The sequence below is a fragment of the Charadrius vociferus genome, unplaced genomic scaffold (genome assembly GCF_000708025.1).
Source record: "Charadrius vociferus isolate BGI_N301 unplaced genomic scaffold, ASM70802v2 scaffold14, whole genome shotgun sequence".
NCBI classification, from domain to species: domain Eukaryota; kingdom Metazoa; phylum Chordata; class Aves; order Charadriiformes; family Charadriidae; genus Charadrius; species Charadrius vociferus.
This window is the reverse complement of record NW_009648876.1, coordinates 3,962,297-3,979,985: the sequence shown is the minus strand read 5'-3', so window position 1 is coordinate 3,979,985 and position 17,689 is coordinate 3,962,297.

Sequence of the window (17,689 nt, the reverse complement as noted above, 5' to 3'; positions counted from 1 at the left end):
TAAAGTTGCATGGAGCTTAAGCTATAGCTAGTTTTATCCAGTTCACCTCAGCTATAGACATATTTCAGTAGTCTTTGTATACTTATTGCAAGAACTGGCATTAGAATAAAATATGAGTAAAAGATACACATTTTACCCAAGAATACTCAAGAGAATGAACAAAATAACACATATGCTGTGCAATTAAATTGTCCCTTTAAAACTTGCTTAACTTCAACGGCTTTCCAAGCCATTAAAATTTCCCCCCTTTGCTCTGTGTTAGAAGTCATCTGTGAAATACAGACTTGGCAAGACTAAAACATGAATCTGGTGGATGCAAAAGGTCCATTGCATCCCCCCTCAGAATAATCTGTCTACTGTCAGTCTCATACCAATGTCCATTGAATCTGAAGCTGCAACAGACAGCAGAGAGAAGACTGGATGTACAGCTTCAGCAGCATTGTTGCTGTAGGAACCGTTTGCTGTAAGCCTGAGTTTAAATTCACTAAAACCTGCAACACTATACTAAAGTAGGAAGAGATGTTTTGAGTCAAGAAATATTCTATCATCATATTCTTTAATATTCTTTAATGTCCACTAGCAGTAAATTAGCTAGAAAATTCAGTACTACTAACTTTTTAGCCTGATACACACTTTCGCCTGTCTGGAGATAAGATTTAACCAACTATAGCTCATCTTATTTGGGCATGATGTCACACCACCAGTAGTCATAAAGTTATGCATAATGACAAATAGATAGAGATATACAGAGTTGTGTTTTATCTACATTTTACCAGTATTTATATCTTTCAGTATTTTACCTCAACAGTTCTTTTAAAAGTTTTAGAGAAATGTCAAGTAGGAGAGAGAACTGATCCCCATGGAACTCTGTAAAATGAAAGATTTGGAACTAGAGGTTTCTGGGCATACTTTTTGGGTACTTTCGTGGTGAAGGCTGTAAATCACATTAAGTAATTCCCTTGATTCCTGGCATTTCTGTCAGGTGGAAAAAAAAGTGATTTTAGCGTTGAGAGAGTTAATGTTGCAGAAAGGCTATGGAAGATAAGAATGGATGTCTGCCCATCATCATTTATCAAGTCTACTAAAGCTGTTTCCTTCCCTTGTTCAAGCATAAGAATAGAGGCTTCCAAGTCTAAAATATCACTCTCTGATAGATGAATTTGCAGTTGGCTAGGTTTTATTTAACTGTTCTATCACATCAGAGTGGGGCTAGGCTAGGTATAACATATGCTAAGGGTTATTGTCCTCCCCATCTATATTCTTTCCATTTTTGCCAATGTTGAACAGTAGATTCAGCGGCACCCATGTGGCGTTAACTATGCTAACAGTCAATTATTAGCTATAGAAATTTGTCCTAGAAAGCAGCAACAATTCTGTGCATATTGATTCTTCTACATAAATCACTACACTGTTTGCTTACATGGTACAACCAGCAAGAAAACAACTACACAATCAGTTTAGGAGCCATTCACTATTGCACAAAATATGTTACAGAGAATTTATTGAGAAATAAGAAAAGAAATTCTGGAGTGTTTTGCCTGATCGCATTTTCCAATTTGGAGTAGCAGACCCCATGTCTCTTACAGTACAGTAGCTGTTGGCCTGATTGATTTCACTTAAAACTCTTTTGTTTTATTGGTATTTCAACAAGCCTTTTTGCCTGTGTATGCATGATGTTATCATTTTTTTCCTCCCACACATAAATATGATTGGTTATTTTTTGTTGCTTCTGATACATTGTCATACAAATTGCTACCGGCGTCTCCTAGCCCTAGTGAATTTTCTGATGAGAGGTTCTCATCCTAGCTGTTGTTCAGCCACATATCCTATTTGATTAAGGGGCTTTATAGCTGTGGCATTTTGATATTCAGCATACCTGATTGATAAGCAATCAAACAAAAATGTACAGTAGTTATTGTTCCAGTAGTGAATAACAGCGCAGACTGATCAATAACATAATGGGCAAAGAAGTGATGAAAGGGTGAGCCTTAAGTTTGTGTCAATATGGCACCCTATATATAAATGGCTCCCAGCAATGCTTTTTCCCCCAAAATAGCCAAGATCGAGGTGGTGCAGGTCCAGCCCCTTGTGCCTTCTTAAAGAAACCACAACTGTTCAGTAACAGTATAACAGATGTTCAAAAGAATCATTAACAATCTAAATGTATGTGTGAGCAGATGTACCATTTCTACTACATATAACTTTGGGGGAGAGGGAGTTTTAAAGAAAATCAATAATGAGCAGATCTGTATACGAATTACTCATCTAATTATATTTAAAAGGTAGATTAAGGTTCTTTGCTTCAGTGATTGTGGTTGAGATAAGGAGGACAAGTGATGAGAGGAGCTATTAGAGCAACCATGCACAATTGACTTGGCACGTATTACTAGATCAATGAGAGGCAAAATAAGTGGCAGTATAAGAGAGAAGCTTGTGCCAAAGCCTCAGCCCTGCTCTTTTTGGTGCATTTCACTAGAGGCACTTGAAATGCAGTACCATTTTAAGAAAGGAATAAGTACAATAAATAGATGGGTCTAAAAGACAGCGGGGAATTCTGTTTACCTATTAAGTAATGTGTTCAGTGACAGGAGCAGGATAACTTTTGTAATCCTTTCAAGAACATTACTGTCATTGCCGTTGGTGGATACTCTCTGTGAAGAGCGATCTTATGGGAGCTGAATAATTCTTTCAGGCATGATGTCATATTGATGACAAGATATGGAAAGAACTTTAACTGGTGGGGAATATTTTGTCTCAGGGTTACCTCAGAAAGAGGTATCAAGGGTGTGCAGAAGTCTATTTTTTCTCCCAAGAATGTGCCCACAAAAATGTATGTGTAATTCCCACTTTGCCATCATGATTTACCTTCACAATAGATAATCTTGTCTAATATTGGAATAGTCATCACTGTTTAAGCATTTATTTCAAAAGAAATAGGAAACTTTGGGAATCTTCTGTATTAGTACTAGAATTCTAAAGACCTTGATAACTTTTTTGGCTTTTCATATCTTTTTACAGACCATCATATTGCACATGGAGTAGCAGTGGGCAATGAAGGAGTAAATAAAAAGGTGGAACCAGTTAAGTGATATTTCTGCTCTCTGGAACTTCCAAATGTTATTTCTGTGATTTTTTTTCATTGAATTTCCATATGCTTTTGGTAAGAAAAATACATTATTTAAGAGGTTTCTTTTAAAAATAACTGTAAACCTCTGAGATTTTTATCTCCAGCTCCGAGAATATTTTCAGTTTTCTGTACGGGTCTTTGCACTGATAATATCAGCTCCATGGTTTCATTCTCACTTGCATCTCTGCTTTTTGCCACATACACATGCTGAAGGTCACTGTGAATATATATAGAAATCCAGGACATAGTTACTTTCCTTAATTACATACTATATGCTGTCAATACACAAAGGAGTAGCGACCTTTTTGGCTTATCTAGAGTGATTCTTGCACAGTTATGTACTGGTGATCTTCCATAAAATTGATACAAAATAATAAAAAGAACTTTGTGGTGTCATACTAGGTACTACAATAGCCTCTTTTGGAGGATATTTTGAAAAAATTACTGAGAGTTCTCAGAAATTTCTGGAAGCTGGTTTGTGACTCTCTCACTTCAGTACACTCTGTTCCCCAGCTTATTGGAACTTGCTGGGAAATTTGAAAATGTGTAGGTTCCCCCATGGAGACATGACCACCATGGCGAAGGCACCACCAAACACTCACGTGAGTGCATGTGAGATTTGCCAATCTTCTCTCTTTTCTACTTCCCTGCCTCACTGGCTCACACAGCAATTCATCTCTGGCTTACTAAGAAGGGAATGTGGCTTTCCTCTAGCTCTCCTTCTTCCCACTATGTCAGATGGATCGAGTAACATATATCATGGTAGTTTGAGGTAAGCCATAGAAGTGAAAACACAGGTGATGTAGAGCAAAGCCCCAAAAGACTGGGTATAACAAGGCACAGCATTTCTTCAGACAACACTGAACTTCCTGCACCGAAAAATTCAGAATCATCCTTATGGTGCAGCTTTAGAATTAGTACAGTATGACACCTAGCATGCTAATTTAAGGTGCATTTAGAACCACAAGCTTGCAGTCACGTTTTACTGCTGAAGCTATACATAATGATCTATGCATCTGGATGTGGACACACACACTTTTTCTTTCTCTCTCTGTCTCTAGCTTCCTCTGGTTCAATATTGCCTTATGCTTTACAGAAAATTTTGCGCAAACATAAGCTGAGGATATGTTTTCCAACAGCCACTGTTATTTGCCATCTAGACAAAGAAGATAAAATTTTCATTCCCATTTGCTTAGAGCTGGTCATCATATTTCCGCTTTAGAAAGTGCATCTGCTCTCCTCTAAATTAATGCCATCAATGCGCTAAACAATGTAGTTCTGCATCTGATATATTGTGAGACAAAACAGAGAACAAAGCAGAGACAAAAATAAAGCATCTCTGTGAGGTGCAGGGGACAATCAATTAGATTCATTATCTGTTTTACATTCTAGTCACTGCTTTCAAAAAGGACGAGTACATAATACCATGGCAACAGTTGGAACTGCAGTTCTTTATGGTATATAATCATTATGGATTCTTCAGCATTCCCTGAAAATTGATATAAAAAGTCACAGGAGCTGTACTACCTACTATGCTGATTAAATGACAAGTTTGTAATTTACAAGTGCCTTATTGCCATGGCAAGGCAATCATACAACTCCGTTTTCAAACTCAAGGGTTTTTGAAACATGCTGCATGATCTCTAGCTGGGCTGCAAGCTAAGATTAAATTGAAAGGATAGCATGTAGATTTTAGAACATGGTGTTGACATTTACTGGCCAATCAAATTTTGCAACTTTCCTGCATGACAGCAGATGTTGACCTTTCAAGCTTTCCCTATCTGCTTTCACGCATTACCTGCAGAAATTAACATTAACTCGCTTCTTGCTCCTCGCTGCTATTAATGTCAGCTGGGAATCAAGAATCATAAATTCATTTATTACACAGAGTGGGGACCCGTTTTATACTCTAAGCACAGAAGGGTTGCTCCTGGGAGCTGGTATTTTTGGAAGCAGCTTCAACTACCTTTGTGGTTGAGGGATAGCTGGGAGCTATGGTGTAGAAAATGTCACTGAGAACAAGAGCAGAAAAAGACAGCGGAGGACAAATTCAAGGAGAAACCTAGGGGCCAAATACTTGCAAATAGTATTGGATACAGAGAGCTTAACGTCTAAAAAGAAACACTTAAAGATATTCTAATGGAGTGCAAAACTAGGTGCAAGGTACCAATGTCTCTTTGACTTGTTAACTGAACTATGAAAATGTAAGCCTGCATAATATACAGCCTGGTAACAAGAAGCTTCAGGGGGTTACACAGCATTGCCTGAGGCTCCCTGATATTATACTCTCAGGGAAATCTTAACTTTGGTAGAGATGACTCTTGCAATCTAACTCAGATTTTGAGATAATTTCAGCCAATCATGGAATCTTGTGCCTAAAAAGCAACTAAAAAAAAAAAATGCAGTCTTTCCTGTCTTGTCCGTTCACTTATGTTAAGAGGAAAAGCTTCTTGTGGGTACCTACAGAAATATTATCATCAGAAAGGAAAAGTTAATGCCTAGAACTGTAAAAGGGTTCCTGCAAGCATTAACTAGTTTATTTATTATTTCTGGGAATAACTTTCCAGGGCAGTGAGTGACTACACTTCAAGTAGTGATGAGTTTCATGCCTGCATATTTCTAATCTTATAGTAATATACTTCAAAGATGTATCTAATTAAAGGACAAACATTTGCAAGTTACATAAGTTCCAGACAATTTTCCAAAGAAACAAGGAAAACCCGCAGTCATATTTTTTCATGATGTAATTGGGAACATGCTCTGGGTATTGAGAAGATGATACGATACGTTAATCAAAAAAGAAGACATTTTTCTTAGCACTGCTTGGTCTCAAATTTCCAGAAATAAAAAATGTAAAATAGTCTGAACATCAGCCAAGAAGAGAGAAGTTTTTGTATTGCCTTCCACCACTGACAGCTATATTGATATTCATGCTGTGGTAAATGCCATATATCTCAAAAGTCATAAAACTGAAAGCATAACCACAAAACCTTCAGCTAATGCCTTTGGCTGAGGCAAAATCATCTTTGCCAATCTTGTAATGAGAACTTTGAACTAGGAATGATGGCAGAGGGAGATGATGACCTACAATCAGAAGAGGACTTGGTGGATTGGGTTGGTAAGCAAGCCTGTAGGCGGATGTGAGAGTGACAGTGTGGATGTGAGAGTCTGTGAAACCAGTTGTCATGGTTTAACCTCAGCAGGCAACTAAGCACCATGCAGCTTGCTCATTCCCTCCTGGTGGGATGGTGAAGAGAATTGGAAGAGTAAAAGTGAAAAAAACTCGTGGGTTAAGGTAAAGACAGTTTAATAAGTAGAGCAAAAGCTGTGCACAGAAGCAAAGCGAAACAAGGAATTCATTCGCTACTTCCCCCATCTCCAGGAAAGCAGTGCTGCATTGCACGTAATGGTTACTTGGGAATACGAATGCCATCACTCCAAACATCCCCTCCCACCCCTCCTTCTTCTTCCCCCAGCTTTATATGCTGAGCATGACATCACATGGTATGGAATATCCCTTTGGTCAGTTGGGGTCAGCTGTCCCCGCTGTGTCCCCTCCAAGCTTCTTAGGCACCCCCTCTCTTCTTGTTGACAGGCCAGGATGAGAAGCTGCAAAGTCATTCACTCTTAGCAACAACTGAAATATTCATGTATTATCAACATCATTCTCATCCTAAATCCAAAATACACCACTATACCAGCTGCTAGTAAGAAAATAACTCTATCCCAGCTGAAACCAGGACACCAATAAAAAAGGGCCAAAGGGGCCCACCTGAAGTGTATGCACGCAAATAAGGAAAAAGCCACAGGACAGCACAACGGAGGAGGCAGATGAGGCCTTCCTCAGGTAACCGGAAGAAGGTTCTTGATCATGGGCCTGGGTTGTCATAGGGGACTTCAACCACCCTGATGTGTGCTAGAGGGATGGCGTAACAGGGTGCAAACATTCTGGGAGGTTTCTAGAGAACACATTAATATATCCTGATATACATGATCAAAGAGCCAATGTGGGGAAATACTCTGGTGGACCTGGTATTTGCAATCAAGAAGGAACTGGTTGGGGATGTTTAGACTGGGAACAACCTTGACTGTGGTGACCATGTGTTGTGGGTTAACCACAGTAGGCAACTACACACCATACATCTGCTTGCTCACTCCCATCCAGTCGGATGGGGAAACAAATCATAAAAGTAAAATTGTGGGTTGAGATAAAAACTGTTTAATAAGTAAAGACAGGAACAACAAAAAATAATGGAGCAATGGAGGGGAACCAAACAAAGAATACTAAGTGATGCAAAAGCAATCACTCACCTTCAGTCAACTGATACCCAGCCAATCCCTGAGCAATGGCAATCCTGGAAATCTGCTCCCTCAGTTTTTATTGCTAAGCATGTCATTATACGGTATAGAATCTCTTTCGTCAATTTGGGTCCACTGTCCCAGTTGTGTCCCTTCACAGCCCCTGCCCACCCAACCTACTCTCTGTGGCGCACAGAGTAAGAAACAGAAAGCCTTGAAGTTGTTCAAACACTGTTCAGCAATAGCTAAAATGTAGATGTGTTATTGGCAGTATTGGTCACAAATCCAAAATGTTGCAATAAGGGTTGCTGTGAAGAAAATGAACTCCATCCAAGCCAGACCCAGTGTACCATGAGACGCTAGAGTTCAGGATCCTGAAAGGAGGGAACAGGGCAAATAGCAGGTTCACAATACCGGATTTCAGGAGAGCAGACTTTGGCCTATTCAGAGACCTGCTTTGAAGAATGCCACAGTAGACAGTCTTACACAGAAGACGGGTCTAGGATAACTGGTTGATTTTTCAAGGGTTGTCTCCTCCAAACTCAGGAATGGTCCATTCCAAAGTGCAGAAATTCAAGAAAGATGACAGGATGCCTGCATGGATGAATAAGGAGATCCTGACAAAACTAGGCCATACAAGAAAAAGTATGTAATAGGTGGAAACAGAGTCAAGAATATTGAAAAACTTTCCAAGTGTGCAAGGATGGAGTTAGGAAGGCAAAACCCCACCTGCAGCTGAGACTAGAAAATGATGTGAAGAGCAACAAGGGTTTCCACAGGTAATTCACAGGAAAAGGAAGACTAAAGAAAAAGTGGGTTCACTGCAGAATGGGGCAGATGACATGGTGGGAAGGGATATGGAAAATGTCTTCTTCATATATATCTTTACTGGTAAGGGTTGCCTTCAGGAATCCCAGACCTCTGAGACCAGTGGGAAAGTCTCAAGCAAGGAAGACTGCCTATGTAGATGAGGATCAGATAAGGGAAGATTTAAATAAACTGAATGTAAAAAAGCCAGTGGGCTGTGAGGGGATGCACTCATGAGTGCTGAGGAAGCTAGCTGATGCTGTTGTGAGGTGATTCTTGATTATGATTGGACAGTTTGGCAGTCAGTAGAGGTTCCTGAGGACTGTGAGAAAGCAAAAGTTACTCCTAGCTTCAGGCAGAGCAAGAGGAAGGAACCAGGGAACTACAGGCCAGTCAACCTGGCCTTGGTCCCTGGGAAGATGATGGAATAAATCCTTCTGGAAGCCATTTACAAACATATGAAGGACAAGAAGGCGATGGAGAAGGCAGCATTGACTTACAAAGCAGAAATCATTCCTGACCTACCTGATATCCTGTGATGAGATAACTTGTCAGTGGATGAGTTAAAAGCACTAGATGTTTATCCTGACTGTAGCAGAGTTTTCAACACTGTCTGCCATAGCATCCTCATTGACAAGCTGATGAGGAATGGCTTAGATAAATGAGCAGTGAAGTGGGTTGAAAAATGGCCGAACGGCTGGGACTAAATAGCTGCAGTGCAAAGTCCAGCTGAAAGCCAGTCAGTAACTAGTGGCTTATCTCAGGGTTTTATCCTGGGGCCAATACTATTTAACACCTTTCTTAATGACATAGATGATGGGACAGAACACACCTTCAGCAGGTTTGAAGGTGATGCAAAACTGAGAGGACTGATTGAAACACCTGATGGGGGTGCTGCTGTTCGGAGAGACCTTGACAGGCCAGCAAACGGGCCAACAGGAACATCATGAAGTTCAAGAAAGGGAAGTGCAAAGTCTGTATCTGGGGACGAAGAATCCCATGCACCAGTACACATTGTGAACCACAATCTGGAAAACAGCTTTGCAGAAAAGGAGCTGAGGTTCCTGTTGGACAAAGAAGTTCGATGGTATCCTGAGATAAATTAGGAGCACCACCACCAACAGGTGCAGGAAAATGACCATTTCCCTCTGCTCACCACTGGTGAGGCCACATCTGGAGTGCTGTGTTCAGTGCTGGGCTTCCCAGTACAAGACAGACATTGACGTACTGGAGCAAGTGCAGCAAAGGGCCACTAAGATGATTAACGTCTTGGAGCACCAGACAAACTGGGAGAAGCTGAAAGAGCTGTGACTGTTTAGGCTGAAGAAGAGAAGGCTTGGGAGGAAAGGGGTTATCAATGTGTGTAAATACGCAACAGAAGGCAATAAAGAAGACAGAGCTAAACCCGGGGAAAGGACAAGAGGCAGTGGGCATAAATTGAAATATAAGAAATTCATAGAATCATAGAATGGTTTAGGTTGGAAGGGACCTTGAAGTCCATCTAGTTCCACGCCCCATTCCGTGGGTGGGGACACCTTCCACTAGACCAGGTTGCTCAAAGCCCCATCCAACCTGGCCTTAAACACCTCCAGGGATGGGGCCTCCACAACTTCCCTGGGCAACCTGTTCCATTCTCTCACCACCCTCAGAGGGAAAAATTTCTTCCTAATATCTAATCTAAATCTCCCTTCCTCTAGTTTGCAACCATTACCCCTCATCCTATCACCACATGTCCTTGTAAGAGTCCCTCTCCAGCTTTCTTGTAGGCCACTTTCAGATACTGGAAAGCTGCTATAAGTTCTTCATGTAAATATATGAAAAACTTCTTTACTATGAAGATGAGCAAAGTCTGCATCAAGTTGCTGAGAGAGGTTGGTGAGTCTACATCCCAGGAGATATTTGAAACCTGACTCAATGTGATCCTAAGCAGCCTGCTTTAGTTGACTGTCCTCTGAGCAGGAGGATTGGACTAAATGATGGTCTCCAGAGGTCCCTAAACCTATTCTGTGATTCTGTGAAAACTGAATGATCAAACTAAGATCAGACTGAGTCAAAGTCCAATGCTTCTCATCAGAGTCCTACATGGTGGACTCCCAATTAGGTTCCCTCACACACCAGAGTACTAAGTAAAACTTGGGACACAAAATCAAGGAATACACTCTGATCCTAGCAATAGTCAGCCATTACCAAGCTGCCTGTATCTCCAGCCCTACCTTGCACCTGTCTCAGTGCTGTTCCTCCCTGCTAGCAATTAATGTATTCACCACATCAGTGGCGAATGTGCACTGCTGCTAATACATCAAAAAGAAATGTTACAAAGACATGTGTGCACCTCAGCACTGGTTTCCTTTCACTGGTAGCTCAAGATTTTATGAAAAATTAATAATTCTTTATACTATACCAGGTAGAGATGGATTAGTTTGGAAGTTGCAATTCCCCTAAAGCCATCCCAATGGTTAATTGTCAAATCCCAACAGGACCCATAAAACCTACTTAGCCCTACTGTTAGAGAAGAGCCATAACATGTTTGTTGTGAAATTGTTGGAGTCTGAACTGTAGCTTATTCTGTAGAAGCCTGATTGATAGCAATTGCATTGGTAATTGAGTTCTTATTTCCTGTAGGGGCTATCAGTGAGGACAGGATAGAATTTCAAGAAAGGGGCAGCTACGTTAATGATTAATTGAAACATTTATTATGTCAAAGACAAAGATTTATAGACATGATGTGAATGTGCTTGCTTCAGGGCAAAAGTCAATTAAACAGATGAAACAGGAATAAGCTGCCTTTGTGTGGAAGGTTTTCCCACAATTGTTCTCCTGTAACTTTTTTCTGAAACAACTGGGAAAAGTTTGCTTGACAGTGTACGCCCTGGGAAGCTAATGGTCTTCCAGTATTCCCTGGACTAGTGATTTGGTCTCTCAGATAACAACAGCAGCAGCAGCAACAACAATAATAATATAAAATTAAACATACAAATTTAATCTGATTATATTACTACTTATCAGTTATTTGCTGCAAGTGCAACGCTGGACTATGTTACTGTGCAAAATACAAAGACTCGCTTGTGTGTTAAGAACACTGATCTACATTTAATTTACCGTTAATGACTTATTCCTCCCAGTATTAAAGAGAGAATTTTAATACGGTTTGATTTTAGTCTGCAGCCTATCCATTCTCAAACAAAATCAGTGCTTGCTTTGCAGTTTTCAAGAGAGGGTGAATAGGCAGAATAGTCTGGCTACCACCTTGTGTTGTAAAATGTATTAAGAATGGCTAACACCATTTCTAGAGGCAGAATAAAGAATGCATGCTCATTAGATACAGCTATTGTCTATGTTGCTCATCTTAGAAGACTCTACAGTGTCTCCTCAATGTACATTTACCTGCTTCAGACACCTGCATCACGGAAAGGCCGTAGATGATATCCATATCACGAAATATTGCCATATTGCCCTTCCACAAACACTGGATTAAATTAGTAGGACTCAGCAGCTATTTTCTGCCTCCTGGATGCCAAAAGTCAGCAACAACAGCAGTAAGCCTTTAATGTGCTAAGTCAGATTTCTAACTTGCTCACACCTGTAAAATGGAATATTAGAATGGTACTTAAATAAATACTTGTAGTGGATGAGAATACACATCTGTTGTCTATGACTGTTTGGTCTTTTAAGACCCTATGGGCCTATAACATGCGGTAGCCTCCTGATACAGTAGCTAAAGAAACAGCTGGCTTTAGAAGGCCTTGTCTGTCTTCTTTACTGTACCCTTTCCCTTCTGCACAATCCCTAACATGACAGATTTTGTGGGCATCTAACATGGGCATCTATCCTGTGCACAGAAAGGGTCTACTACTGACCTTGAAATTAAGGTTTTTCATCAAGCAGGAAGAACAGTAGGAAGTTTCTCTTACCATACCACTCACCTCTGTAAAGTCACGCTGCAATGGACAGCCCTAGGGAGCTGACAGTCTTTATCAGAAGAAATAAAAGAATGAAGGCTCCAAAAAGTTGAGAGAGAGAAGAAACGCCAGGCAATTCTAAACAACCCTTAGCAAGTTTGCAAATACAGTTTCTTTTCAGCTAGAATGTGAGTGCCTAACAAAATAATTACATAAGTGTCATTTGGAAGTTACAGCTCATCTCAATATACCAAAAAATACCCTAAATGCTTTTGGGACACAGTGGTCATACTCAGACTCTCAATGCCTGTGACCATCTGGCCCGTCCTTCTAGAGGCAGAATAACAGAAAAGGACCTCTGCTAAAACCTGCCAAGTCCTCCACAATCACAGCTGAGTTCTCTTGCCAAGTGAAGTTTTTATATTTTTTGCTTGAATACACTGAATAATCAATCTTTGACTTTATAGTTAGTGTATAGTCTGCAGGTTGTAGACACCTTCCTGCATAGTTCAAGGAAACTTTCTGCACTGGTGAATGATTTCCAGGAGAATGAAGAAAAAATTTTGAGTGGTTGCAAGCACCTGTTTGATTTCTGAATGCTAGAGAGACTGCTAGTGGCTGTCTCACATATTTTGTCAGCAAACCATATATTGGCCTCCCCTGCTTGGTCAGTATTTTCTTTCCAGTCATTACTGCTCCCCATTCATTCTACCATGGCAGTTCACTGCTATACTCCAGGAAAAGGACAACAAACATACATATTAGAGCTCTTTGGCAGGACCTTATCAAAGATGTGACAAGATAGGTTTAGCTTGACAACTCATTGGAAAGTGGATGTAAGGTCAAAACATTCAGTCTAGAAATCAACAAGTCTTAAAGGGAATGAACTACTTAAATCTGCAGATTTAACCGTGCTACGGTTCTAGCAAAGGAATCTAATCCACATGTTTATAATCTCTAATCTAATCTCTAATCCAAACTTCCTTATAAAGTTAACCAAATTGGACCATTCTAGAATTTTACCCTTTCTCAGAACTGTATGATAATTCACTTGCCTCATATAATTTTTGACTTCTGTACTAACCTTATTTGTGAAGTAGTTCATCATGTCCATACCATTTTGTTATTTCTCTAAGTTTATTTCATTTCTGCTCTGAATTCTCCATATTTTACCAACTCAAAACCCACAACTAGTCCCACTTGAAAACATAACTAACTGTACTGTGAGCCAGTTTAGGAAGTGTGAGAATTATATTGTACGTGGCTTATACAAGCATCAGAAAGTATAAACCAACTAACTTATAAGCAACCAATAACTGCTGTTCTTAATAAAATCATAAACATTTCTGAAATGTTTCTTTCTTATTTTTCAACAGCTAAAGGTGATAGGTTTCTGTAGCAAACTTGCTTTCTAACAAAGCTGTGTTTAAAATGAAGCTAAATGTTGAAGAAAGCTATCCATAGCGCACAGAGACAACTACTGACATGAGAACAACAACTGAATCAATAACAAGAATTCAACAATTCAGACCATCGGAGTCTGATTGGTTAGGGCTTGATTAGTAATACCTAATGCTTTTGTCTTTTCTGTGCAATTCTACTAATGTACTAGATCACAAATTCCTACAGAAAATTGAAATAATAGTGCACATTATTTATCACTTAGTGTTTGACCTCACTTGTCTTGGGAAGAAAGTAAGCAAGTCATGTTCTACTGTTCATGTTTATGATACCATCTAATAGCACACTGCTAAAAGAATACAGTGTTATATTTTTACCAGTTGAGCATGAAAGACAAATGATAAAAGCAAGCACAAAACCCTATAGTGAAGTAATTTAAAAAATTGATATGAGGGACAGTCTAGAATTTTCTAGTACTTTTTAGTCAGTTTGCAGTCGAACTGCCATCCATCCTCCACAATGCAGTTTATAGCATGTTTATGTCATTTACTCTTGATTATACTTTTAATGATAGTATTACTTCTCATATGCTATTTTATTATGAAGCTGGCAATTTGTTTTGGCTGTCTGGACCTGTTAGAGTAAAAATTTAAGTCACATTCTGATTTAAAAGATTTTAAAAATGTACTTATTTTCTCTCTCCAGAAACTAGATCCTATCTGTATTTTTCTGACTAGCCTTTATTTTATGTTATTGAGAAAAAATTCACTGAGCTGTTTTTTAAACTTTTATATGCTTTAGCTCTCATTTTTTGTTCATTCACTTTTTAAAGGCTGTGATAAGATAACAGCAGCTGTGTGACTGTCATACAGGCTAAGAATAAGAAGGAAAGAGAATCTGTTTTCACTTCCAGGCTGATTAAAGCTATGTTAAACTTCATGAAAATTATTACCTAGTATGTTACCCATCAGATTTGTGTTTTTTACTTTTTTTTTTTTTAACAGAATGAGACATAAGAACAAGATCTGGAAGTAATATTGCCTGACATTTACCTCTCTTCCCTGGCTGACAAAGCTGATAGCTTCTTCAAATTTGAGTTCATAAAAGGAGAACCTTATATCTTATATAAACATGGCAGCAGTATGGCACTATTCATCAAATCTAAACACAGTTAATGGTGTCATAAAACCATGAGGCAGTTCACCATAGTTTCTTAAACACTGATCAATTCTAAGAAATTTTGTTTTTCTTCCAGCTTTCTGAACCAATCATTCTGCAGGAAAAGGGTTCTTTCTATTCCAAAATTATGGAATTCTTTCCTGGGATTTGTCTCTAATAATATTTTTCTGAGAATGAAATCAGCGAAATTGAGAGTTATGAGCTTTTAAAAGTACTAAAGATGAGAGTAAATAATATCAAGTTCAAAAAATGTTTAGCCAATTACGTTAATTCAATATAGAAATTTCTCATATAGTACAGTAATAGGTAAAAATGAATTGTAGGCAGAATATTTCAAACTCAGTCTTTGAGAAACGTTAATCGAAGACACCACTTTTTACTGTACTACTCAAATTGTATTAACTACAAGAAAAGATTTAACATTGCTTGAGAAAAGAAAGCTAAGAAACAGTAGAAGATAAGTTGATTAAACTTAAAATACAGTAATTATTTGGTTTCTGTATCGCTCACAGCATTTACTGAAACAATATTTAAGCAAAATAATGAGTATCTATTAAGTACTCTTACAATTTAATTATTGAGACATGCCATTCCTGAATGAGTTTATAAATTATTTAATTAAAAAAATTAAAAGTATAGCAATAAAATTATTTTTAAGTACTTAGTGCAGTGCAACAATGGCTTTCAGTTTCTCCTGTGCCAACAGTATCTTGATGACTACACAAGAAAAAAGGAAATAATTACATTCCTGTCCAATATGAAATAGAGCCAAAGGACTTCTGCTCCATGAGTCATTGATCTCATCAATAGATTTAGACTGCCCAGAGGGTCGCATCCTATTCACCATCTCAGGAAATGTTATTTATAAGTTAATTGTTGGGTTGGTAAAAATTCCCTTTCTATCTCTTGCAATAAAACCTAAGACGGTATTTATCTTAGAAGGAACAATGACAACACTTGAATGTAACTACTTTATAGCTGTAAATTTTTTTTCTAATAAACATTTTATTTAATGTTTTTCTGTTCAAGATAATTTTCTTTTCCTTGATAAAAGTATTCCCTTTGATTATAAAGCTACAGACTGAGACTAAACTGTGAAACTGAAACATTTGCAATTTTTCTATATCACTTTGATGGAATTCATTAGAATTCCTTTATCACTGTTGTTCTGTCTCACTTTCACATTTCTGGTTTAAGTGTCTATATATTCAGGAACTAAAGAATCTGACTCTCATATAAGCAAAATCTTCTTCAAAGGAACGTAATTCTTGGAAGTCTGTTTTCTTTCTTTCCAGAAAAGATGGTAAATTTGGGCATCATCTCAAGGAAGCCTCTTTGGTTTTCTATTTATCAGCTTTTACATTTGTAAAATGTGACTACTGACAAAACTCCTTTTTTTAGAGCTCTGTGATCTGAAGGTAGAAAGTTTTATCTAAAAGTGGTTTATTGCTTAAATTTAACGTTGGAATATAGTCATATGTACTATTATTCTGCTCTCATAGGTGGCATTGAATTGATTCCTAGATGTCAATATCAGGCTTCCACATGTGTCACTGGATGCTAGCTATGGTCCTAGAGCTCTATGCCATTCCTGAATGAGTTTATAAATTTAAAGTAAATTTTTTAAGTAAAAGAAGAGCACCATCATATTGGAAGAAGTGATCTGAAGCCCTTCTAGTTGCAGCTATCGAGAAGACAAATATTAGGGTGAAGAGATGCAGTAGTGGCTAAAAAGGCAGAACAAACCCAAGTTACCTTGGGTTCTAAAATGTCCCAAAGTTACCTCTTCAGGTTCCTGTATTATTTCTAAATATGACCATACACCTCAATTCAGTAAAATGTCAACAGTGGAAAGTAGTTTGTTGATATCATGTTTCAAGTCACCTCATTTAGGTGAGGACACTAATTTGTGTTCCTTCCTACCATGGCTTTTTATGCATTTGACAAGAGACTATCGCTGAAAGAAATATTTACAAATCACACAAACAGAACTCAGATTTCCTCTCTGGAGACAAATGGATGTGAAAGGACATGACTGGACGTGAGTGAGATTCTTCAGAAGGACTGAGGTTTGTCCTACCCCCTAAACTACTCTATAATCTGATGAGATGAAAGACGTGAGGTTGCAGTCCCTTGGACTTTGCCTCTCACTAGTTGGAACAGTGTTAACTGCTGCCTTGTAATTCAAGAGCTGAGTGATAGCTGTTTTACATTTGCTTGTGTTTTTTAAGGGATGAGCTCAACTCAGGTTCCTGACATTGCAGGTGCGTACTCTCCATCAATTTGAACAGTTAGCACATATATCCAGATTCATTCCACATCACCAAGGTGCTAAAATTAGTGTCCTGATCACCCTAGACTTCTGGACAGTCGATGGAATAAAAGCGAGCAGTCCTGATCTGTCTCCTTTCACTGTTAAACTGATGATGAAGGTAACTAGGCTGCTAACTTAGATTAGATACTTCATTTAAAAAGAGATGGAATGAACTGGCACTTTGACATGCAGTTTGAATCAGGTTTCTATGCAGAAGTTCACACATATCTCTGGGTTTGACTTGTCTTATTAATTAGTATTAGTCTGCTTATGTGAATGTTTTGACGCAGTTATGTTTAGTGCTGCCAGGTTCAGAAGTACATCAATGAAATCTGAGAGGTGGTTTAGCAAACTCCTGTCTGCAGGCAATGAAAGTCAGGATAACTGAATTGTTAGAAACTATTAGAAACTACTGTTAGAATCTCTAGGGATGTGTTGAAAGAGACAGAAGATGGTAAAAAGAAAAAGAAAAAAAAGGCATTCAGCAATCTTTGGTTTTACAACTGTCATGGTTTAGGCTTACAAAAATATGTGCATTCATGATAGGGAATGTTGAAATGGTTTTACAACATTGTCATTTCAGACACAAACCATGGACTAGACAGAAGCTTTAAAACCAATTCAAGACACTTTCAGTAGAGCTGAGGTAGGGTCTAAGAAGTT